This window comes from Dermacentor andersoni, chromosome 8, assembly GCF_023375885.2.
Source record: "Dermacentor andersoni chromosome 8, qqDerAnde1_hic_scaffold, whole genome shotgun sequence".
Classification (NCBI taxonomy): domain Eukaryota; kingdom Metazoa; phylum Arthropoda; class Arachnida; order Ixodida; family Ixodidae; genus Dermacentor; species Dermacentor andersoni.
This window is the reverse complement of record NC_092821.1, coordinates 102,543,045-102,566,423: the sequence shown is the minus strand read 5'-3', so window position 1 is coordinate 102,566,423 and position 23,379 is coordinate 102,543,045. Positions and strand designations below refer to the sequence as shown.

Sequence of the window (23,379 nt, the reverse complement as noted above, 5' to 3'; positions counted from 1 at the left end):
GACGGAGTATTTATTGTTGGGAATGCAAACAATGAGAGACGTCTACCTAGACATAGCTGCGGTGCGTGCTATTGAAACCGCATTACGAGTTTACCATTTCTGAATCAGGAACTTGCAAAGCTGTCGAGTAGTATTCCGCCAGTTTAGTATTTCAGTATTTTTATTGCATCTTTTCTACGAAGAATAACCAACCACCTAAGCTTAGTAGATGTAACTTTCAGTTCTTTACTGCTTTTGTTTAGCGACGTCAGTCATTCGCGAATCCCTACGCGGCTTCGGTTCCCAGCCTATTTCTTCTACAATTAAACAGACTCCTACTTGTTCAGCATTCATTGTGAAAGGTGGTGGGTTGAAATAGCAGAAGGTACGCATGGCAGGTCGAACCGCATCATATGAGTAGCAGGAAAGTAGTATTGAGATCATGCTATAGGAAGGCTACGGGAACATTGACAAGGTTCTTTTTCTTTATTTTCAACAATTTTTTTGCCATGGTGTTAATGTGTTTCTTCCTCCTCCAGTGCTTTCTTCTCACGTCTGTCTTCGTCACGATCGACATTCAGGCACGGATTTTCAGTTTCTGTCATATCGTATAGATTTTCAGGGCAATACAACTGGCTGGCCTTATAGCACACAGTTTCATTGCTAACAGTGTTTCCGGATAATCCCCAAAGCAGACACTTTTGCTCTTCTGAAAGCAGCAGTAAACGGTACGCAAAAGGATATGAAACTGCAAACTGCAATGGCCGCTGAGAGAAGGAAACAGGCTGACGAAATAAACTGCTGACAAATTTTTATGGGCTACCTAGATGAAAGCCAATTTAGACCACTGATTTACTGAGACATCTGAGGTGTTCAATATTCGTACTTTAATTAAACTGCTTACATTACTGGAAAAATCCGGGACATATTAAGAGTAAATCCGTGCAGCCAAGGAAAGTAACAAAACGTTGTACATTCTAAAATAAAAGCTGGTATCAAGAGTAAACTGACAGCACCCTAAAAATAGGTGTTTGTTTTTAAACAAAGTTCGCCATATCACAGTGGCAAAGGGAAACGAGGAACAAATCATACAGTGTATGCAGCCATATTACGGCAGACCATTCTTGTTTCCAATACGTTGATACACGGAGATTCTGAACATAGCAATAGCCGTTGCCGGTGACAAACTATCCAAGTCGTTGCTTCGTGCATTTTGGCAGCGACAACACTCATCTACATTGTGAATAATACGCCGAAGCTGCTTCAGTGTTCGGATATGGAGCCTAGCTGCCGTATTCCGAAACGCATCTTAACTTTAAAGAAGCCCTGAAGCACCCCTCAGGCTTGGTGAAATACCCTAGTGAGCGGGTAGCATACGCTGCTGTTAACATCTCATCTATGTTTTGCCGTCGTACGCCGTGCGTAGAGCTTGCAAGCGGATACTAAAGCCGCATTTCTCTGAAACATTTCCTTTACAACAGACGACACAGTCATCACTCTCTTCTAGACGCGCTATTTCGTCATTCCGTTAGGCGGCTGCTATTGGTTGATAGTTGGCATGAAGCTGCAGTGGGCTACATGCCGTAGATACCGCGGCCGCCACGGTGTGCCGCAAAGAGTCCACTAGCTAAGCGCTCTGCGGCTCGCTTAGGCCAACAGCGTTTGGCATATGTTCAGCTCGACGTAGGCACCATAGGCGGAAGTCATGGTGTCTAGGTTAACATCCAAAATAAAACTGCAACTGCACACCACGGTGATATCTACAAAGCGGAGGGCTGTGGGCGCGCCCCCCTGTGCCGTAGCCTTCGTAGTGCAAGGCAGTGAAAAAGGAACGGGAACACAGCGCAGGCCATGTTTGATTGCCAATAACTCCGCTTCTCCTGAACGCATTCGAGCACTTTTTGCACAGAGTATTTCGGAAATTGCGTATGTTCACTTTGAATGTCTTTCTACATTTCAATAAACAGTGGTTCATGGCCCTTTTCAGCTCATACTGGACATCTAAATGGCGCCTGCTATGAACGCGTCCAAGGAGCTCATTGAGTTTGCTTCGGCGTATTCACGACAAGCGCCAATTAAATCAAGTCAAGCGTGGTTTTAAATATCAGATGCATTTATAAATACGAGGCTAAGACTCCATCAACCAGAAATTACCAGTTCCTGGTATATACAAAAATGCGCAAAAAAGAAGCAGGTATAGTATATTAACATGGGGTAGCACTGCAGGCTCAACTATTTTTACTATAACAACTGTGCACGGGCAAGGGGCAATTTACTAGGGCTACACCTGATTTCAAAGCTGCCGAAGCTCTTATTTACTTGCCGTCCTATCTATAAAGCACTCCTAAAGAGACCCGTTTCTTCATTCATTGCTTTTTTTCTTGTGGAGGCCACTTAAACAAGTGCCTAGCCATATGCACACAGTAATCGCAAAAATGACAGGCACTCCGGTAAATGAGCTTTCGTTGGAACGACGTCGATCACACTGTTATGCCGGGTCTTTGTGTAATGACGTGTGTGCTACTGGTGGCGCTGACTCTGAGGATGATGGGAAGTTGATGGGATTTGGATTCTAGGCAGTGCAGATCCACGAACCGAGCCTGGATAAGCAACAATTCTTTCTTTCTACTCATATTTTTCTATTCTCGAATAAGATATTTCTAAGACCGACTAAGGCATTCAAGGAATGCTTCACTATTATGCATCTTATTGTCATTGCATGCTCTACTGTGGCAGGCATCTTGCTCAGCTAGTAGAGATAAGTGTACAACTATGCCTAATCTGTGGTACTTGTGTCGGAAATGGGCAGTTTTGGCAAGAAACATCGTTAGTAGCATTGAATACAAACATGAACGTTGCAAATTTTATGGAATGTAGGCAATGGTCTAATTTTGCGGGAAACAGAGTCAGCTCAATAATCATTAATATAAGCTTAATAATATATATTATTATAATAATATTATAAAGGAGATTTATTGAGGTTTGTAGCTACAGCCGGTTCAAGGATGCACCGAGCACAGTCCCCTAGCTGGAGCCTCTGCTGCGGGCTTGATGCTGATGAAGCTGCTGACTCTCCGCTTACGTTCGTTATCTTCCTTACAATGGCGCGTTAATAAAGGAGCCATCCTGGCGACTTAGTTTTCTGAAAGCATGGTAGTAGGCTGATATGCCTTGAGACGCTGAACGTGTACGACTTAGCGGTTACGACGTCCCATGTCGGACGGCGGCGTTAAAGGCTCAACGAGGTAATTAACGGGTGATGTTCTCTCGAGAACGTGGTATGGCCCGTCGTACTTCGGAAGGAGTTTTGAAGCGAGCCCAGGCGGGCCGTGTGGCACTAATAACCAGACGAGGGCGACCGCGAGAAAAGTGGGAGCCGAGTTCTAGGCGTCATGAACGGCTTTTTGACGGTTGTGGTCGTCCAAGTTGAATCAGCGGGCCAGCTGGCGACATTCTTCGGCATGTCTGCTAGGCTTTCAAGATCGGCAGGCACTCGGATGGGTCCGGCCAGTAGGGCAGAATGTTGTCGATTGTGTGCGAAGGATGACGGCCGTAACGAAGGTAAAAGGGTCGACGGAAGTGGCCTGTAGAGATCTTTGCCCACGCAATCAAAGGGTCGTATTCACACTATCCATATATCCAAAGGACCATATTCACACTATCAATCAGGTGATAGAAAAATGGGCGGAATATAACCAACCTTTACATATAGCTTTCATTGATTACGAGAAAGCGTTTGATTCAGTCGAATCCTCAGCAGTCATGGAGGCATTGCGGAATCAGGGTGTAGACGAGCCGTATGTAAAAATACTGAAATACATCTATAGCGGCTCCACAGCCACCATAGTCCTCCATAAAGAAAGCAACAAAATCCCAATAAAGAAAGCCGTCAGGCAGGGAGATATGATCTCTCCAATGCTATTCACAGCATGTTTACAGGAGGTATTCATAGACCTTGACTGGGGAGAATTGGGAATAAGAGTTAATGGAGAATACCTTAGTAACTTACGATTCGCTGATTATATTGCCTTGCTTAGTAACTCAAGGGACCAACTGCAAAGCCGAAGGGTGGGTCTAAAAATTAATCTGCAGAATACTAAAGTAATGTTTAACAGTGTCGGAAGAGAACAGCATTTTACAATAGGTACCGAGGCAATGGAAGTGGTAAGGGAATATATCTACTCAGGCCAGGTAGTGACGGCGGATCCGGATGATGAGACTGAAATAATCAGAAGAATAACAATGGGCTGGGGTGTGTTTGGCAGGCATTCTCAGGTCATGAACAGCAGGTTGCCATTATCCCTCAAGAGAAAATTGTATAATACCTGTGTCTTAGTAGTACTCACCTACGCGGCAGAAACCTGGAGGCTTACGAAAAGGGTTCTACTTAAATTGAGGACGACGCAACGAGCTATGGAAAGAAGAATGATAGGTGTAACGTTAAGGCATACGAAAAGAGCAGATTGGGTGAGGGAACAAACGCGAGTTAATGATAACTTAGTTGAAATCAAGAAAAATAAATGGACATGGGCAGGACACGTAATGAGGAGGGAAGATAACCGATGGTCATTAAGAGTTACAGAATGGATTCCAAGGGAAGGGAAGCGTAGCAGAGGGCGGTAGAAAGTTAGATGGGCGGATGAGATTAAGAAGTTTGCAGGGACAACATGGCCACAATTAGTACATAACCGGGGTAGTTGGAGAAGTATGGGAGAGGCCTTTGCGCTGCAGTGGGCGTAACGAGGCTGATTATGATGATGTTGATGATGATGATGATGATATTTGTTGCAGCGGTGAGTGAGAGCCAGTGTCGATGTGATGCTCGACTGTCAATGCCCGGCCAAGAGATGTTTTCGCAACGTCGAAAGTACTGGAGTATTGCGAGAAGTTGAGATCGCTACGAATGCATCAAGTCTTCGCCGATGAATGGGCTGCACACACCAGTCCATGTTGAGTCGGGTGCGGAGAGTGCACTGAGTTCATGGACGGTAGTAGAAGGCACTTTGTCGAGGACGGAGACAATCCGTGTTCAATCGACCGACTCGGCGTAACCAAGGCATTCGGGGCGGAGCAGTGATAGCGGCGATGAAAGATGACAGTAAATGAGCATTGTGCTTACACCGGCGGTAAAGTCAAGAGCTGCAAAAGAAAAGGAAGCGCTTTTCGGGCAACGAAGTGATGAGAGCGCTTGAAGAAGACGGTTCAGTCGTATATATTACTACACAAGACTGGTACGAATGCTGAATAGCACGGTGGAATACTGGAGACTTCTTTCACGACAACTTTAGTTGCAGGATGAGCATCGACCGAGGCCAGCTCACCAAGTTGGGAAAGTTGAATCTCAGCCCGAGCGTAATTGATTATGGCACTGTGGCGTGAGAGAAAATCACATCCTAGAATAACCGCGTGCGAGCACGATGAAAGAACTATGAACGCAATTGTGTGTAAAAAGTCTTGTATGGTCACACGTGTTGTACAAACAGCGGTAGGGCAAATGGGTTGAGCGCTCGCCTTTCGAAGCGCCAGTCGAGACAGAGACGTCGTCACTTCACAAAGTGAGCGGCAGAACGTGGCATCGGTGGCAGAACGTGGCAATAGTGTCATCGGTATCGACGAGGGCGACTGTAGCGACATCTTCAATAAATACATCAATGACTGGCAGGTAAAGGAGGACGACTTTGGCATGTCGATGCTTGCGCAGTTGTTGCCTCGGGAACTGAGTCGTCTAGTTTCCTTCTTCGTTAAAGACGGGTCATCGACGCATACGGGGAAAGCGATCGGTGACGTGGGGAAGGTGACCGGCGGCGTTCGAATCGAGGACGGCGATCAGTCTGGGAGGGAGCTGGTGATAGGTCAAACGGTCCGTAAGGCGCAGTAGGATCAGGCGGCACATAGGGCACTCGTCGATTGTCATCGAACGCCTGCGATCAGCGGCAGCAGAAGCTTGCTACATGACCGAGGATACCCACATGCAAAGCCTATGGGGTGATTGTCCGGAGTGCGCCGCGGGTTAGCGACGGCAGTGGTGGCCCAGGGGATGGGATGGGGAGCGCAGAGCACAGGCTGCTAGAAGCCACGTACGGACACACTGCGAGGGGCCATTGCAGCAACTGTAGCATAAGTGGCCGGTGTAGCCACGGCATCGTGTTGGTGAAGAGCCGACAGCGCTTCTGCAACTTCTTCATGAATCAGGTTACGGAGATGAGACGGCAAAGTGCTGGCGGACTCCTGAGTGACGGACACAATAGATATCTGTCGTGCGATTTCTTCGCGGATGAAATCCTTGATTTGGGTTATCAGGTAGGCTTGTTCGGGGCCGGTAGTATGGCTGCAGAGTGACGGCGCATTTGGTGTGGGATGTCGCCTTGTCAGAGCTCGCTGCTTACGTAATTAAGAATAGCTCTGCCACAAGCTGATAACGTCGCCAAGAATGCGCGGGTACTTGGCCAGAAGCATCTGGAACACGTCATCATCGATTCCCTTCATGATGTGCTTGATCATTTCCGCTTCCGTCATGGCAGCGTTCCCGCGCCTCCACAAATCGAGAACGTCATCTACATAGCTGGTGAATGTGTCATCCGTGTCCTTTGCGCGTGAACGCAAATGCTCCTCGGCTCGAAGTTTCCTTGCGGTGGGTCAGCAACATACTTCTGTAATCAACGTCTCGAACGCCGACCACTATCGGGTATCCCTTTCATGATTTATGAACCAGAGACTGGCCACGCCCTCGACGTAGAATGATACGTAGGCCAGCTTGTCCGAGTCACAACATTTGTTGTGAACGCTCACCCGTTCGTAGGACGACAGCGACTTTTCAACATCGTTGTCGTTGGTTCCGCTTAAGATGGAAGGCTCCCCTGGCGAACAGTGCCAGCGCAAGGAATGGGTGGCGATGGAAGAGTGTGCTGGTCGGCGTCGGGCATGGCAGAGTGTAGCGTCCAAGAGCGAGTTCCAGGATCATACAGTGGAACGTTACCCCTCACTGCTCCACCACTTATAAAAAAGATTTATTGAGGTTCGTAGCGACAGCCGGTTCTAGGATGCACCAAGCACAGTCCCCTAGCTCGAGCCTCTGCTGCGCGCTTGATGCTGCTGACTCTGCGCTTACGTTAGTTCTCTTCCCTACAATATCTTAATATGCTGTATAATTATAATATTATTGTTTCTAACGGCATAATGGAAATAATTGTAGCTATAAACAAGTAAGAAATCAATATTAGTGTGACTTTAAAAAAGAAATTTTTTTTTTACTAGGGAGGGTCATTAGCTGAAAGCTTCCGCAGAGTTTCTCACGAAAAGTTTTTTTCGTTCTTTGCGACAGCCTTGTCAATAGGTGGGAATTATTCTTGCAGATGTAGTTGATATTCTTCTGCCAGTATTACTCATTCTCGCGGATAGTGATTTTGCTGATTAACCCTCTTAGAACACTTGCGCTGTGTCCTAATAGCATTTCGTTCACGGATTCGCAGCTAATAGTGGTTTGAGTTTTGCATTATCATTGCATTATCACAATACAGAGATTTACACCAGGACAATACGTAGACATTGTTCTGTCGCAGTTGTCATTTTCAAAGCATAAGAAGCACACAACTGCAAAAAAGTTGCCGGTAACCTTGGCAAACTTTTTTATACTGTTTGTCGCATAACATCATTGATCGCGCAATAAATATAGTTATTTTTCTTCAGTTATCGCGCATTCTCATTTTGCCTCTCAAACTGTGCCTTTTCTTATATATCTTTTCATCACAATACACAGATATAATATGAGTCTTGCGTATTCCGAGTTTTTTCTTCCCTGCTTTTAGGCTTCCTCCGCTCCTGAGAGCATGTTCAATTCAATCCATATTATACGTTCTTATGTCAGCTGTCTGATGCTTGTTGATTAGCTTGGAAAGTTCTGCCAGTTCTATTCTAGCTGTAAGGTTAGATGCTTTCATACATTGACGTTTCTTGATAAGATCTTTCGTCTTCTGCGATAGCTTACTGGAATAGAAGCATCTATACAGCCACAGAGGGAAATGATCAATCGCGTGAACTACATCCTCGAAGAAAAGATGTTTAAGATAGCAACTGTGCCTTAAAGGTTCAGTAATGATGCCACCCGGTGTTGCGCATACGCTGCGGCATTATGAGGAAACGTAGACTGCGCTGCTATCAGACATGTTGTTACGTGCATGTATAATACTGCTGTAAAGCTTTTCTTTTGCTGGTGACAAATGCTGTGTTCGGTAAGTCTGCATGTAAAACAAATCCTAGAAGCAGAAAAGGCACCTGTTCTGATCGTTATACCAATGCAGCATTCATACAACGTGTGACGTGGACTCATTATACGTTGCACTCGGTAGACATCTGGGCACTTCCACAACACCCTATTTGAAGGCATGTATGACCGGTTAAATTCATTGCAAAGCTGTACCGCTTGCAAGCATTGAAGGAAAATGGTGCAGTAACGGATATTTGCATGAGCGCGCAAGATGACATGCCTGAGTGCTATGTGAACTTTGAAAATCTGGGGTCGTATTCATAAAGCGTTTCCTTCATCAATTATTGTCTGTATTGGCTTCGCAGTTTTATAACCTGATATTCAAAATAAAGAATAGCTGGACGTTGCCGTTACAAGGTATTGTAGCGTTAACGCTTTTTGTGAATAGTGTACCTGACGCCGTAACAATAGGTTCGACACTGGCGTCATGACAAGTATAACAGTCGTCATTAGTGATAACGAGCGCGTATGCTGACTCTGACCGAGTGCAATGCCAGTATGTCGAGGGTGTACCATTCTACAATGTAAGGGAGAAAACAAAGCACAGTACTTCATTAACAAAATAAAAGAAATATGCTCATACTCACAAAGAGCTCTTCGCTTGGAATTGTTCTTAAAAACACATTTCTGCCAGTTCTGATGCTGGGTGTAATATTAGGAAAGATGTCAGGCCAATGGCGACGTGTACTTTATAAATAGCTTTATGAGTTCATCCCAAGCTGTTCAGTGGTCTCGTATGCAGTGTTCCACAATATTGCGACGGAGTTTCTTAGCGAAATTGTCACCACTGCAAATATTCCTCTGCAGCGGTCGAGTGCATGTGATCGTAGCGAAGCAAATACTGTGTTCATTACCAACTTTTACAGTTTTCAAGAACCACGAAGACATATTTCCATACCTGATGTTACCTGAGGTCCCGAAAGATTGAAGAAGCTGCCAGTCCTGTCAAATCATATGATCAGCTCTTTGTTTAGCGCTGTCGAGTAAGATGCACAACTGTTGTGAGAACATAACCCCAGCACATAGGACCAACTGCTGGCAGATGAGCTACAGTTTATGAATTATTCATGTGGTCTGCGCATTTCTGTTTCTCTCTCAAACCCGCTCTTCTCAGTGCTTGGTTGCGGTTGTGGAAAAGGCAGTCTACGTGAGCCCACATTTTGGCTAAAGGTTATCTGCCTCGCGGGTGCAAGCGTCCCTGCTCTACTAAAGCAGTGCAGGAATGACAAGGGGGTGTCGAAGTTGCGGCCTCGCTAAATGAGTATCTCACAATGGCAAGCACCCCCTCCAAATTCCTCTCAAATGCTATTGAAGTTCCCGAAAAGACAATAATTTATGTTCTACGCAAAAAAGACGTTATCGCAAATGAAGTAGCGAAGTATGGGTAACGCCGTTCAAAAAGCACTAAGATGGCACTTGTCGCAATAGATAATAAATTTTCCTGGTGATATGTGTTCTATCAAAGATTCACTACGACTGTGCTAATGCGATGCGCAAAACTCTTACCATTACTTGTTTGACCATATGTGACAAGCAGACAATCCTTATCAGCCGCCAGCACAAGGTAAGTATGAGGAAGCTCTTTAGGTGCATCTTCTGTTGGTACAACTAGCAATATTATGGAATAAAATATTTGTTAGAGTCCGCAAATGCCATCAATTTACACAGAATAAAACAATCTGTATAATTGCACAGTTACTGTACTTATAAAGCTTCACATAGGAGGAGTTCAACAGGTCTCTTGTAAGCTGTAATTGTCTTGTGTAATCTGACCGACACACTATTCTAAAGCAACGCATCCATCCCAGTATGGTAAACGTGTTAGGTTCTTTACTTCTCGTAAAATAAATATTCTGCACACGTATTGCGCCTTATTCAAAGGATGTTCGCAAAAGTTTGTTGTGCTTTGAGCTATTGTCTCCTGAGTGGCACACACCGCATAATTGATGATGTGTGCTGTTTTATGGCGCAAGGGCCAGGTTTGGCCAAAGTGCGCCAAGCCAATGGTAATTAGATCAAAGTGAAGCGATAAATTACGAGCAATTAATGTTACAGGGCTGTAAAGGGGCCTAAAAGACGGTCACTGTAAAGTGTGTAAGAACTACATGTAATAAAACAATGACAATGACTACGAAGTATGCCAAGAACTCGAAAGGTGCATTGTAAAAGAGTTACGATCTGTTAAGTTGGTCATTTGGATAAAAATGAGAAAGAGCACTACTGTCCTAACAGAGTCCTTGAAGCGCAAGGACCTGAAGGCGTGTGCTGTACAAGGACTACTATCACAGCAGTATCCTCTGGAGAGAGGATGCGCTAGGATACTATTGGGCTATTAACAATATCGGTATGCTAGAGCAAACTGTTTCGTTCTTTCTCTTTCGGCTTCCCGACACTCCACGAGGACGTGGAGGACGGTGAGCCTTTCACCACATCTACCACAGGTTGGCGGTTGATTCCCAGTAAGCAGAAAATTGTGAGTGCCAAATGTGTGCCCTATTCTGGGGCGACAGAATAAGACATCTGTTCGCCGAGAATTTCTTGGGGAGGGCCAAAAACCTAACTGTGGCTTTATAACGCGCAGTTTATTATTTGTTTCTGCGTTCCACATGCGCTGCCAGTGTTGTCGCAGTTTCCTTCTTAAGAAATATCTTAGATCTGTGTCAGGGACATCAGCTGTAGGAAAAGTGAATAGTGATGTGAGTGATGTGGCCATTTTGGCAGCTAGCACATTATCCTCGATTCCCCTATGGCCAGGCACCCAGCATATTACTACGTGTCTATGTGATAGATAAATATTGCATAAGAGCGAGTAAAGTTCAATGAAAACAAGATTTGCATGCTTTTGTAAGGAAATTAACGATTTTACAAGACCTAATGAGTCTGTAAATACTATTGCTCTGTCGAGTTTTAATTTATTTATGTGTTTTACTGCAGACAGTACTGCATAGGATTCTGCAGTGAAGATACTTGTTAAAGGATTCAACATGTCAGATTCAGAGAATGAGGGACCAACTGCAGCAAAAGATACGCCAGAATGTGATTTTGACGCGTCTGTGTAGAATTCGCTGCAGGAGTACTTCGATTGAAGTTCACGGAAATGCATAACAATTACAACTTCAGGAGCGTGCTTTATGACCTCTACAAAGGATGTCACATTCTATCACCTGCCAATCTCAAGGGTGGTTATAGCTTAGCTGGAGGCATTAGGCGATGTTCGAGAACTGGGACATCCATTTCCGCGCTAAGTTCTCTTGCACGCAGTGAAAAAGGAAGTCTCATAGGGGGTCTATTCCGAAAAAGTGCTTCACACGTAAAGTCATTTGCGGTTCCTTATTTGAGCGAACTTTAAGAAAATAGTAAAAGCTGATGTACGTTCTCTGAAAATGGAGTGACCACTCATCCGACGTATAGACTTTCAACAGGGCTTGTTCTAAATGCGCCAGTGGCCAGGCGGATACCGAGATGGTGCACGGGGTCTAACATCTTTAGCGCACTGGGGGCGGCAGAGTGATAAACCACGGCACCGTAGTCAAGTCGTGATCGAAATGGGCTCCTGTAAATATTCAATAAACACTGTCTGTCGCCACCCCACGTTGTGTGGGATAAGATTTTAAGTAAATTCATTGCTTTTAGACAATTTGCTTTAGGACATTTTATATGTGAGATGAAAGTAAGCCTCGAGTCAAGTATTACACCTAAGAATTTGTGATCATTGTTCACAGGTATTTGTTGTGCACCCAGTTCTACGCAATGATCTAGGACCAGACCTCTCTTGTGAAGAAAACACAATATCATTTTTTTTTTTGGGGGGGGGGTTGATTTTAAATCCATTTTGGCCTGCCCACTTGGACACCTTGTTGAAGCCCTGCTGAGCCTGTTTTTCGCACATTGTGAGGTTGCAGGATTTGAAGCCTATTTGTATATCCTCAAAGTATACGGCATAAAAGAATGGCCGGTGGTAGTGGAGCACGTAGTGTGCTCATCTTAACGATAAAGAGAGTGCAACTGAATACTCCTCCCTGGGGTACACCTGTTTCGTGTATAAAAGGTCGCGACAATACGTTGCCGATTTTCACGCGGAACATACGATTCGACAAATAGCTTTCAATTAGGTTCAGCATATTTCCATGAATGCCCATTTCCGACAGGTCTCGCAAGATGCCGTAACGCCATGCCGTGTCATACGCTTTCTCCATGTCGAGGAATATCGATAGGAAAAACTGTTTATGTATAAATGCATTGCGCATATTTCCTTCAATGCGCACAAGATGATCGGTTGTCGACCGCCCTTCTCTGAAGCCACAGTGATAAGGATCGATCGTACTGTTCAGCTCAAGGACATGCATAAGTCTGCGATTTATCATTTCTCTCAAAAAGCTAAACACAGACGATTTGTTAGGGCTATCGGACGATAACTAGCTGCCAAGGAAGGATCTTTTCCTTGCTTCAGAACAGGAACCACAATCTCTTCTATCCATGTGGATGGGATGCATACCGAAGCCCAAATAATTTTGAATAGTGTAAGTAGAGTAACTTGTGTGTCAGTATGGAAGTTTCTGATCATGTCATACATGACTCTATGATGTCCCTGTGCAGTGCTTTTGCATATGTTCAATGCAGCTCTCAACTCGGCTATACCAAAAGGCCGGTTATACGGTTCATTCTGCCTGAATTTTGGTATGATTGGCTTACGTTCTTCTATTTCTTTATGTTTAACAAAGGATTTGGAATAGTGCATTGAGCTCGACACACGCTCTAAGTGCTCCCCAAGTGAGTCGGCCTGATCTTGTAGTGTATCGCCCTGTGTATTTACCAAAGGGAGTGAATATGTTTGTCGCCCTCTTATCCTATTAACCCTATTCTAGACTTTGGCCTCATCTGCATATGAGTTGATGCCCAATAAAAACTTCTGCTAACTCTCTCGTCTGGCCTGTCTGCGCGTTCTTCTGCCTTGGGACTTTATTAAAGTTAATAAGATTCTCCGCAGTGGGAGAAGCGCGTAGCAAACCCCAAGCTTTGTTCTGTTTTTTTACGAGCGATCCTACATTGGTCGTTCCACCACGGGATGCGCCGTTTGCATGCCAAGCCATTTATTTCTGATATACATTTAGATGCGGCATCTATTATGAAGGCTGTAAAATACTACTAAGCAGCATCAATCTCTAGCGCGGACATGTCATCCCATGAAATACTAGTAAGAGTTCGGAATTTCTCCCAGTCGGCTGTATCAATCATCCACTTAGGAGCCTGTGGTGGATATTCGCTTTTTTAGATGATTTTAGCATTATGAGGAAGTGGTCACTTCCGTAAGGATTGTTGTTAACTTCCCATTCAAGTTCAGACAGTAGTGACGGGGAAACAAGGCTAAGATCAATTGAAGAAAAAGTGCTGTTTGCAAGACAGTAATAAGTGGGTTCCTTCTTATTCAACAGACACGCACCGGACGAAAAAAGGAATTGTTCAACGAGACGACCTCGCGCATCGATACGAGTCTCCCCACAGGCTGCTGTGTGCATTGAAATCGCCAAGAACAACATAAGGTTCTAGCAATTGATCTATCAAGGACTGAAATTCATGTTTGTTTAGTTTGTAATGGGGGGGGGGGGGGGGGGTGTAGAGCGAGCTAATTGTGATGAGTTTGTTTCGGAAAACAGCTCGAACCGCCGATGCTTCAAGAGGCGTTTGTAGCTGTAAAAGTTGACACGCAATGCTTTTATGGATAACAATGGCAACACTGTTCGATGATGCGACAGCATCATCGCGATCTTTGCGAAAAGTTGTGTACTGCCGGAGAAAGTTTGTGTGTCGTGGTTTTAGGTTTGTTTCCTGTAGACACAGCACTTTTGGATTGTGTTTGTGGATAAGCTCTTGCACATCATCAAGGTTCCTAAGAAGACCTCTGACATTCCGTTGAATGATTTGTGTACCCATATTAAAAGTAAATTGGTGCTGAGTGTACGGAAACGGAAGTGTTGCCTTAGATTACAGAGCTCTTTCCAGGCCCTGTAACGGGGATCATGCCCTTTTTGGAGCGTTCGAGGGAGCCTCGCTGCCCCTTAGGCGCTTGGTGCGCCGTGAGGATAGGTGTAGTGTCCATCGCCTCTTGGGAGGCGCCGGACACGCGCTCTAGCGAGCGAGAAGTTTCCTAAGAGGGTCCCGCCTCGAAAGGCAAGGTTGTGGCAGCCTCGACGGCGCCCACCTTCGGGTTCGATGGCCCCGTCTGCTGGTTTGGCGTAGCGGTGCTAGCTCAGCCGCCGGGGGGGCGGGGCGTCACTGCCGCCTCACTGGGTGTAGGTCGGACAGTCGCCGGAGGTCGTTGTGGCGCTGCCCCCTGACGAGCCACCTCGGCAAAGCTGCTCTTGGGCAAGTAGGAAACCCGCCTGCGCGCTTCTTTAAATGAAATATTCTCTTTAACTTTTACCGTCACGATTTCTTTTTCTTTTTTCCATGATGGGCACGAGCGTGAGTATGCGGCGTGCTCGCCATGTGAGTTGACACAGTGTGGAGCGCTTTCGCAAGTTTCAGATGCATGATCTCCGCCACTACATTTAGCACATGTCTGTTGGCCTTGGCAGTTTTGGGATCTGTGGCCGAAACCCTGGCATTTAAAGCATCGAAGAGGATTTCGGACATAGGGTCTGGCACGTAGCTTTACATAGCCTGTCTCGATTGTCTCAGGCAGGAAGCTTGATCCAAAAGTGAGTATACCATGCTTTGTCTTGATTTCCTTACCGTCATGCCTTAGCATGATTCGCTTGACATTGATTCGCTTGATGGCATGATGGCATGATTCGCTTGACAGTCTAACACCCCTGTTCAAAGTGATCAGTGTTGCACAATTTTTAATAATATCTTTGCTTCCTTTTTTCATGACGCTGCACCTATGCTTTTGCCGCCTCCAACGACAGTTTATGATACCCCTATGGATTCAATTCTTATAGACTGGGTGGGCATTAGAAAACTAATCGGTAATTTGAAAATATCTTCATCGGCGGGTTCAGATGAAATTAATTCAAAAATACTAAAGTGTACTGAACTGTATTCATCAATTATTCTTTCTAGGATATTCCAACAATCATTACACTGCTCATCACTACCAAGCGACTGGAAGGTGGGGAAGGTGGTTCCTGTTCACAAATCAGGTAACACACATTGTCCCGAAAACTACCGTCCCATATCACTAACCAGCATTCCCTGTAAGATTCTGGAGCACATAATATATTCCCACATAGTTGATTTTCTTGAGACGAACTCCTTTTTTAACAACAGTCAGCATGGCTTTAGGAAATCCTTCTCCTGCGAAACGCAACTAGCTTGCTTTACTAACGACCTCTTTTCTAACACCGACTTAGGATTTGACACCGATTGCATCTTTATCGATTTTGCTAAAGCCTTCGATACCGTATCCCATAACCTACTAATCTATAAACTTAGTCTTCTTAACATTGACCCGCTAGTACTGGACTGGATTAAAAACTTTCTTGCTGATAGAACACAATACGTAATCGCTAACAATTCGTCGTCTGCGCCCCTCGCGGTAACGTCAGGCGTGCCGCAAGGGTCGGTTCTCGGTCCTCTACTTTTTCTAATCTATATTAATGATCTTGCTTCCTGTGTGAAATTTTCTACTATTAGACTTTTTGCTGATGACTGCGTTATATATCATAAAATTACTGACCTCAATGATTCTCGTAAACTCCAAGACGACATTAATAACGTTCTGCTATGGTGTAACAAGTGGTCTATGAAGCTTAACTTAAGCAAATGTAAATGCATGCGGGTATCACAGCGTACTAATACTACTAATCTGCATACATATTTCCTGAATAATAGCCCTCTCTCAGTTGTCTCGTCGTACAAATACCTTGGACTAAACATCACCAGCAACCTTTCCTGGCACATGCATGTCGACATTATATGTAGCAATGCCAATCGCATGTTGGGCTATTTGCGCCGAAACTTCTCATTCGCACCATCGTCACTCAAACTAACTCTCTACAAAACATTAGTTCGCTCCAAACTAGAATACGCATGCGCCATTTGGGACCCGGCTAACATTACACTCATACACAGCATAGAAGCCATTCAAAATCGTGCAGCGCGTTTCATCTTATCAAACTACTCCCGACATGCTAGCGTTACCTCAATGAAGACAACACTTAACTTGCCAGAACTTTCTTTCCGTCGTAGATGCTTCCGCCTTTCGCTATTCCATAAAATCTACCACCACAACCCTTTGTTGAAAGAACAGCTTATCACCCAACCGTCATACATATCATCTCGCTCTGACCATAGTTTCAAAGTTGGTGTGCCGTCTTCACGTACTAAACTTTGTAGTAATGCATTCATCCCTAGCACAAGCAAAGATTGGAACCACCTTCCCGCCACCGTTGCAGCCATCCTGGATACCGACACCTTCAAAACCAGCATTCATGAAACGCCACGTTGAATCTGTCTTTGTATATTGCACAAATGTTTTGTTATGTTCACCCACTCCTTTCTGTAATGCCTTCGGGCCCTGAAAGTATCTTAAATAAATAAATAAATAAATAGATAACATTCTGTTCGGTGCAGCCTTCCATCAGTTCGGCTTCTGTCAACTCCATTAGATCATCATCAGAGACAACACCACGGCTGGTGTTCAAAGTTCGGCGCGGGGATATAGTGACTGGAATTTCCCCAAATTTAACTAGGTTAGGAAGGTTTTCATGTTTCGCATCGCGGAGTTCCAGAAGGAGATCTCCACTAGCCATCTTTGATGCCTTGTAACCGGTGCCAAGTGCTTCGGTAAGACACTTTCACACTAGGAAAGGTGAAATCATTCTCATCGCCTTTTCAAGTTTGTTAGTATGGATGACGTGGAATCAGGGAAAGCTTCGTAATCTGTTGCCAAAAAATTGGAGGACATCTTCGGTGCGCCCTCTTTTCTGAGAACGATCAGAGAGTGGGGGGAAAGAGCTAGCCATGCGTAACATATGTTTCGGCAGCTGTGCCAGCCACCCACCATGGAGCCCAACAAGGGGACGTGACAGCATTTGTGTTTGAACAAGGCCTGTCAACGCCAGCTGTACACAGCCACTATAACCAAATATGACATAACCTAGTTTGGCTACTCACACAAGGTTAACCCTTGCTGCCTGGAAGATCGGAAGAAATAGGAAATGAGTAGGAGACAGGAAAGTTGGAAAGTGAGGAAAAGGCGAAGGTTCGAGGAAGAGAGAGACAGGAAAAGGCAACTACCAATTTCCCCCGGGTGGGTCAGCCGGGGGGTGCCGTCTACGTGAAGCAGAGGCCAAAGAAGTGTGTTGCCTCCGCCGGGGGGCCTTAAAGGTCCGAACACCCGGCATCGGCTCAACTTCCAGGATCCCCCTTCTTCGGACACGGCTAAGCCGCGCATGGCTACACGCGGGAGGGACCAACCCTCGTGTGCTCAGGTACTTGGTGTCGCAACACACCAAACGCCTGCTGACGCAGACGCCCCTGCGGGGCACCGCATAACTGAGCTGTCACCAATAGAATGCACAGTTTTTACTGAGATTTCAATGACTGTCTGACTTCAACACAGGGAGATTCAGGTTTTCAAGTTTCAAATGCTTTTTGCTACTGTATGTGAATGTTGTTTCCTGTGGCATGTATCAAATATATTCAATGATGACAAATATTGATCTTTCTCCTTCCAAAGAGCCTGACCACTAATCTCTTTGTAAATAGTCTCTCTTATATCTGTGCTCGGCTGATTGTTCTCTTTTTGCATTAATTACAATGGCCTAACGAGGTTCCTCAGCAGATGCGCAAGAACATTGAATTATTCTTGAACTCCGTGCTTCAGTGCCTTTTGTTGCTGTTAACCCACCGCGAAGTTCTACATTTTACGATCAGCACGTGCTTCGGCAAACACAAATAAATGGCGGCGAGCACTCTGAATGCACGTCGTAACAACCACGAGACATGAGCGGTACGAACTTTCACAATTTTCCAACTGCCGTACCTTTGCTATAAATAATTATATTTTGACAATAACAAACAATTGCATAACACTGTAATCTGATGAAGTGATGTGGATCGAAGCAAATATTGCAGGAGGAAACGCTAGGTATTTTTTTACGCCACGGGTCACCTCAAAAATTGATTATATTGCTCCTAAATGTCGTGCAGTACGCATAGCAAATTCCATTACAAATTTGCTGACACTAATGTGGTCACCTTAAATATATTGCCCGTTAGACACATTCAACATGTTCCATTTCATCTTTCATTGTTGAAAATATCCTTGGGAGTTCCTTTTTTTTCCTGAATCGCTTCAGCAGTAATGTTGTTTTCCTTTAGGAACATCACCAATGTGATTACCCGAAAGCCCAGAGTTTACAATTGCGAAAGAAAGAAAATTGTTGTGTGAATAAATCGAGCTAGCAGTGAAGGTAGCGCGCTGCATAGCCGTCATAAAAATGCGTGCGAGAAACTTACGCACAATCAAGTAGAGTGCACCGCGCCATTACATTACCGTCGAATTTAGCAGCTCTCATTCGATAAATTTGGTCCTGCGCTGCTCACTCAATCTTTCAGACGTTTATGGGCCTCAATGTGTCAAACTTGAATAAAAGTTTGAGTTACAGGTATGATTTCATGATGCACGATTCCAAAGAAGGATCAAAATCACTTGGATTATTGATTTGCTCTGACGCAAAATTTTCGGAATTTGCACAATTTCATTTTTACACTCCTTGCTTTGCGACTTCATCTGGATAGCCTATGCTTAAATCAAAGCGCGTCGCCTAAGATTACCGTCTACAAAAATTCATAGCTGTAACCTCAAGTTTTGCTCTCAATGCAACATCCTCTTGGTCGAAATGTTTGCCTAGGAGTCGAGAGTTCTCACACCATCATGACACAAGCTTTCTACATTTCCAAAATTTCCGTCACACGGGGTGAGAACATTTTTGAACCATATTCCACTGGTATCATTCTAACACTCATTTGGCGGTCCCGGAGAGCAGTAGAATTGATGTTTTCGCCTACGCACAACGTGGAAAGAGAGGAGGGGTGCCCTGATATTGCATCCGCCTTTGAGTCTTCTTTTGTGCGTTAGGCTTGCTGCGAGATAGTGAAGCAGACATTGTTCTTTTCACACACTGTTGGGAGCACTATCTCTGAAGTGCAGCACTGTCAATTTACATCCTGTTATACTTGGCGGATGTTGTACAGCTCATGAAAAATTCTGTTGGCCGAATACATCACTACAAGAATATAAGTGCATTGAGCGTTATTATTAATATGTAGGGCGTTCAGGAATATTTATTAACAGTGAGTTCAGTAAATGATGTATCGTTTTTCTTTTTAAAGGTTAACCTGAAATCGCAAAGTTCATATATATTTTGCGCTTGTCAAGACAGCTGCAAATCGTATGCCAATGGCTTCAGTGATCAAAAAACTACATTTTTTATTTTTGAAAGCGCATTGAACACATAAATGTCTCATACAAACACTCCGCTGTAAATTTTAAGCCCGATACTTGTTTCAGCGATATTCTTATTTGCCATTGATGAAGCAAAAAGTTGTAAAAACAATGATATCTTACTGTGTTCTATAGTCCTGATATCGACACTCGTCAGATCATTCACCTTAGTCACATTAAAGTCAACCCACTCTTCCCTGAAAAAAAGAAATTAAACGCATTGAAAAAAAGAACACAGTTGTACGCATTTCACCAGGTACTCTTGAAATAGCGCTTCGTACATGGCCATGAATTACTTGGAAATATATAAATCAAAAAGTCAAGGATATGAGAGTGTAGCTTTTTATTTCCTTATTTATTTCAAATACCGGCAAACGCCGAATCTTTAAAAAGGAAAGTGGGGTTAGTACCAGGAAATAGTTTCGAATTTCAAAAGAAGAGGCGTCATTATAGACCTGTTAAAAAGGACGAACACATAAAACCACCCATAAACAGAACAAACAATAAAAATTACGTGAAAGTAAACATCAATAACGCCTACTGCAGATACAGTAAAGAAATGGAAAAATATAAAGCATATAGGAGTATACAAGATCCGTACATATATTGTATGCGCAGCAAACGTGCATCGCGATAAGAGATGTACATCATTCATAAAGAAATGAAATAACTTAAAGCATTATTACCATCAAGAAAAAAAAAGAAATAAAAATTTGTGGAAACGTACACCCTTAGTGACAGAAGTTATAGATGGCTGTAGGAGGTCTCAGTAGTTACTTGTCCGCGTCTTCAGGTAAAAACAGAAGGCCTCATTACAACATGCACGATTGCTTGATACTTTCGTCGGTGTTGCAGCAGGAAAAACAACACTCCACATATAACCATCAATGATCCAATGTTTTCCAGATCTTTGCCGGCACACACACAAAAAAGAAGTCAAATCCACTGTGGTCTAGAAACGCATGACGCCGCTCACATGCGCGAGCCCACGGTCCCCCAAACCGACCAGCTACTGAGCCTGACACGCATTGCCTCTATTCAATGGACGGAAATTGTACGACTGCATTCCTCGCACCTGCCTCGAGTTAACTGTAATTTTGCTTTCTTTCTGTGGGGCAATAGCCAGTCGCATACAATGGTGGACTGCTGCGGGTATCGTTGGTGCCAATGACCTACGTAGCTTTTTTAGGATCACAGATCTTGAGGCTCAAAATCGGTTTTCGGGATCGGATTTGATGTCTACGGTAACCGACTGCTGCCTAGGACTACCTGTAACTTTGAGCAAAAAGAAAGTTTGTAGGACACTGGTTCACACTGGTTTTGGCACCCAAGGCATTAAGAACTCTGCTGAAGTTGTTAAGAGCTTCTGAATTGTACAAGTAAACTTTGAAAGTTGTAGCGTGCTGCATCGCGTTATTGTGTAAATGTTTCTGACTTAGTAGTGTGGTTTGCTTAGACATTTGGTGCATGGTGAACGCATCGTTACGAATGATGTTTATTTACAGGGTGAAACGAGTTCTGAGACGAAGCTACAGGCCAGGTCCAGCCGGCGCAGAGTACCCCGAGATCACGCGAGCATACTGTACTTCTTCTTTCTCAGCCTCAGCGCGCAGGGCTGCGAAATTTTCACCGGGGCAGACGAAGCTCCCTGAGTGAGTTAAAGGCACCTGTGATGGTACTGATTGAGTCTGGCGACGTGCAGACTTGCGTAGCACGTGAACGCTGATTACTTACCGTCACTTTGGCAACGACATCACTCAAGCGGCTGAGTGTAACGAATGGTACGGTGTAAGTGGCAAGAAACTTGCGGTACAATCACTTTTTGCGAACAGGTGTCCACAACCAAACATAATCACCGGGAGTGAAGCTGACGGGGATATGCCGCGCATCATAGCGAATCTTGGTGTTGCTTTGTGAGGATAACGTCCTAAGATGCGCCAGTCCAGTCGACGTGCTTCCTCAGCACGACACAGAGTTGGGGCGATGGAAGGATCGTCTCGGTGCGATAAAGGTAGAATAGTGTCCAGAATGCTCTGGGGAGCGCGTGCGTACAGCAAAAAGAAAGGCGCATTTCCACCAACTGTGTGCGTGGCACTATTGTACGCGTACGTTACAAAAGGTAAGACGGCATCCCAATTCTTGTGGTCAGCAGCGACGTACATAGATAACATGTTGGTAAGGGTTCGATTCGTCCGCTCTGTGAGGCCATTTGTTTGCGGGTGGTAAAGAGTGAAATGACGATATGCAGAACCACAAAGCCGTAAAAGTTCTTCAGCGACGACGGTGGTGAATTGCGTCCACGGTCACTGATGACGACCCGGGGAGCGCTGTGACGGAGCATGACGTGTTGCAACAAAAACGAAGAGACATCTGCTGCAGTGGCAGGTGAATGTGGCGCCGTTTCCGTGCAGTGAGTAAGGTATTCAACGCATACGATAATCCAGCGGTAGCCCGCTGACGGCTTTTGGAGTGGGCCAAGCAAGTGGATGCCGACTTTTTCAAAGGGTAACGTGGTTGGCCTAACTGGTTGCAAATAGCCTGCTCGAGCCGTCGTCGTTTGCTTGTGGCGCTGGCAAACAGTACAGCTTGCAACATACTGTTTCGTTGTTTTCCAGAGCTTGAGCCAGTAAAATCTCTGTTGAAGTCGGTGTAATGTGCGGGGAAAGCCAAGGTACCCGGACGTGATATCGTCGTGCATGGAAGGAAGGACAGCAGGGCGCAGGTTTTCGGGCACAACTAGAAGCAATGAGGGCACAACCATCAGTCGAGTAATCTTTTTTTACAGCAAATCATTACGAAAAGTAAACCGTGTTGTTCCTGCTGGCTTACGTGCAGCTGCCCGTAGGGGTTTCAAGGCAGGGTCGCAACGTTGCTCGCTCTCGAAGGTACTGAGACCCTTCAAGCAGACGCTGCTCACTAGAAGACAGCGACTTTTTAATCATGTGCTTAAATTCAGCCGAATTATCATGGTTGGAATTTGGGTTGGATTTTTTTCCGGCAGTTGACATTTCGACCGTTCCGATGCTGACAATGACTTGTTCATCCAAACTTGGCAGTTCAAGTTCTAGCGGCAATGTTATGGATTGGGTTGAAATATTCACTGTCCACAAACGAGTTCAACCACCAGTGGTGACAACGAGGGAGCGAGGGACTATCACATTTTTCTTAGGCGCATTGTTATAATCGGGCTCGGCTAAACCAGAACAAGAACCTGTACGAGGGCGAGAATGGCTTACGTTCTTCTATTTGTTTATGTTTCAGGAAGGATCGCGAATAATGATTTGAACTTGATACGCTCTCAAATTGCTCCCCAAGTGAGTCTGCCTGATCTTCCAGTGTATCGCTCTGTGTATTTACTAGAGGGAGTGAATATGTTTGTCGCCCTCTAATTCTATTTACCCTGTTCCAGACTTTGGCCTCATCTGTAAACGAGTAAATACTCGATAAATACTTCTGCCAGCTTTTTCTTCTGGCCTATCGGCGGGTTCTCCTACCTTGGGACTTTACTTTCTTAAAGTTGACAAGATTTTGTGCAGTGGGCGAAGCGCGTAGCAACCCCCACGCTTTGTTCTGATTCCTACGTGCGATTCTGCATTCATCGCTCCACCATGGGACATGCCGTTTGCATGCCGAGCCGCTTAATTCACGTATGCATTTAGATGCGGCATCTATTATGAAGGCTGTG

At 44.8% G+C, this 23,379-nt stretch overlaps 1 long non-coding RNA gene across 1 annotated transcript; it reads right to left on the bottom strand.

Annotated features, from left to right (window-relative positions):
- Positions 1–468: 468 nt before the first annotated feature.
- On the bottom strand, positions 469–20,694 carry LOC140212931 (uncharacterized). The gene is made up of 3 exons (XR_011889920.1): positions 19,818–20,694; positions 9,749–9,850; positions 469–688 (listed from the first exon to the last, which is right to left on the bottom strand). It is a non-coding gene; the product is annotated as an uncharacterized lncRNA (long non-coding RNA).
- Between the last annotated feature and the right edge of the window lie 2,685 nt (positions 20,695–23,379).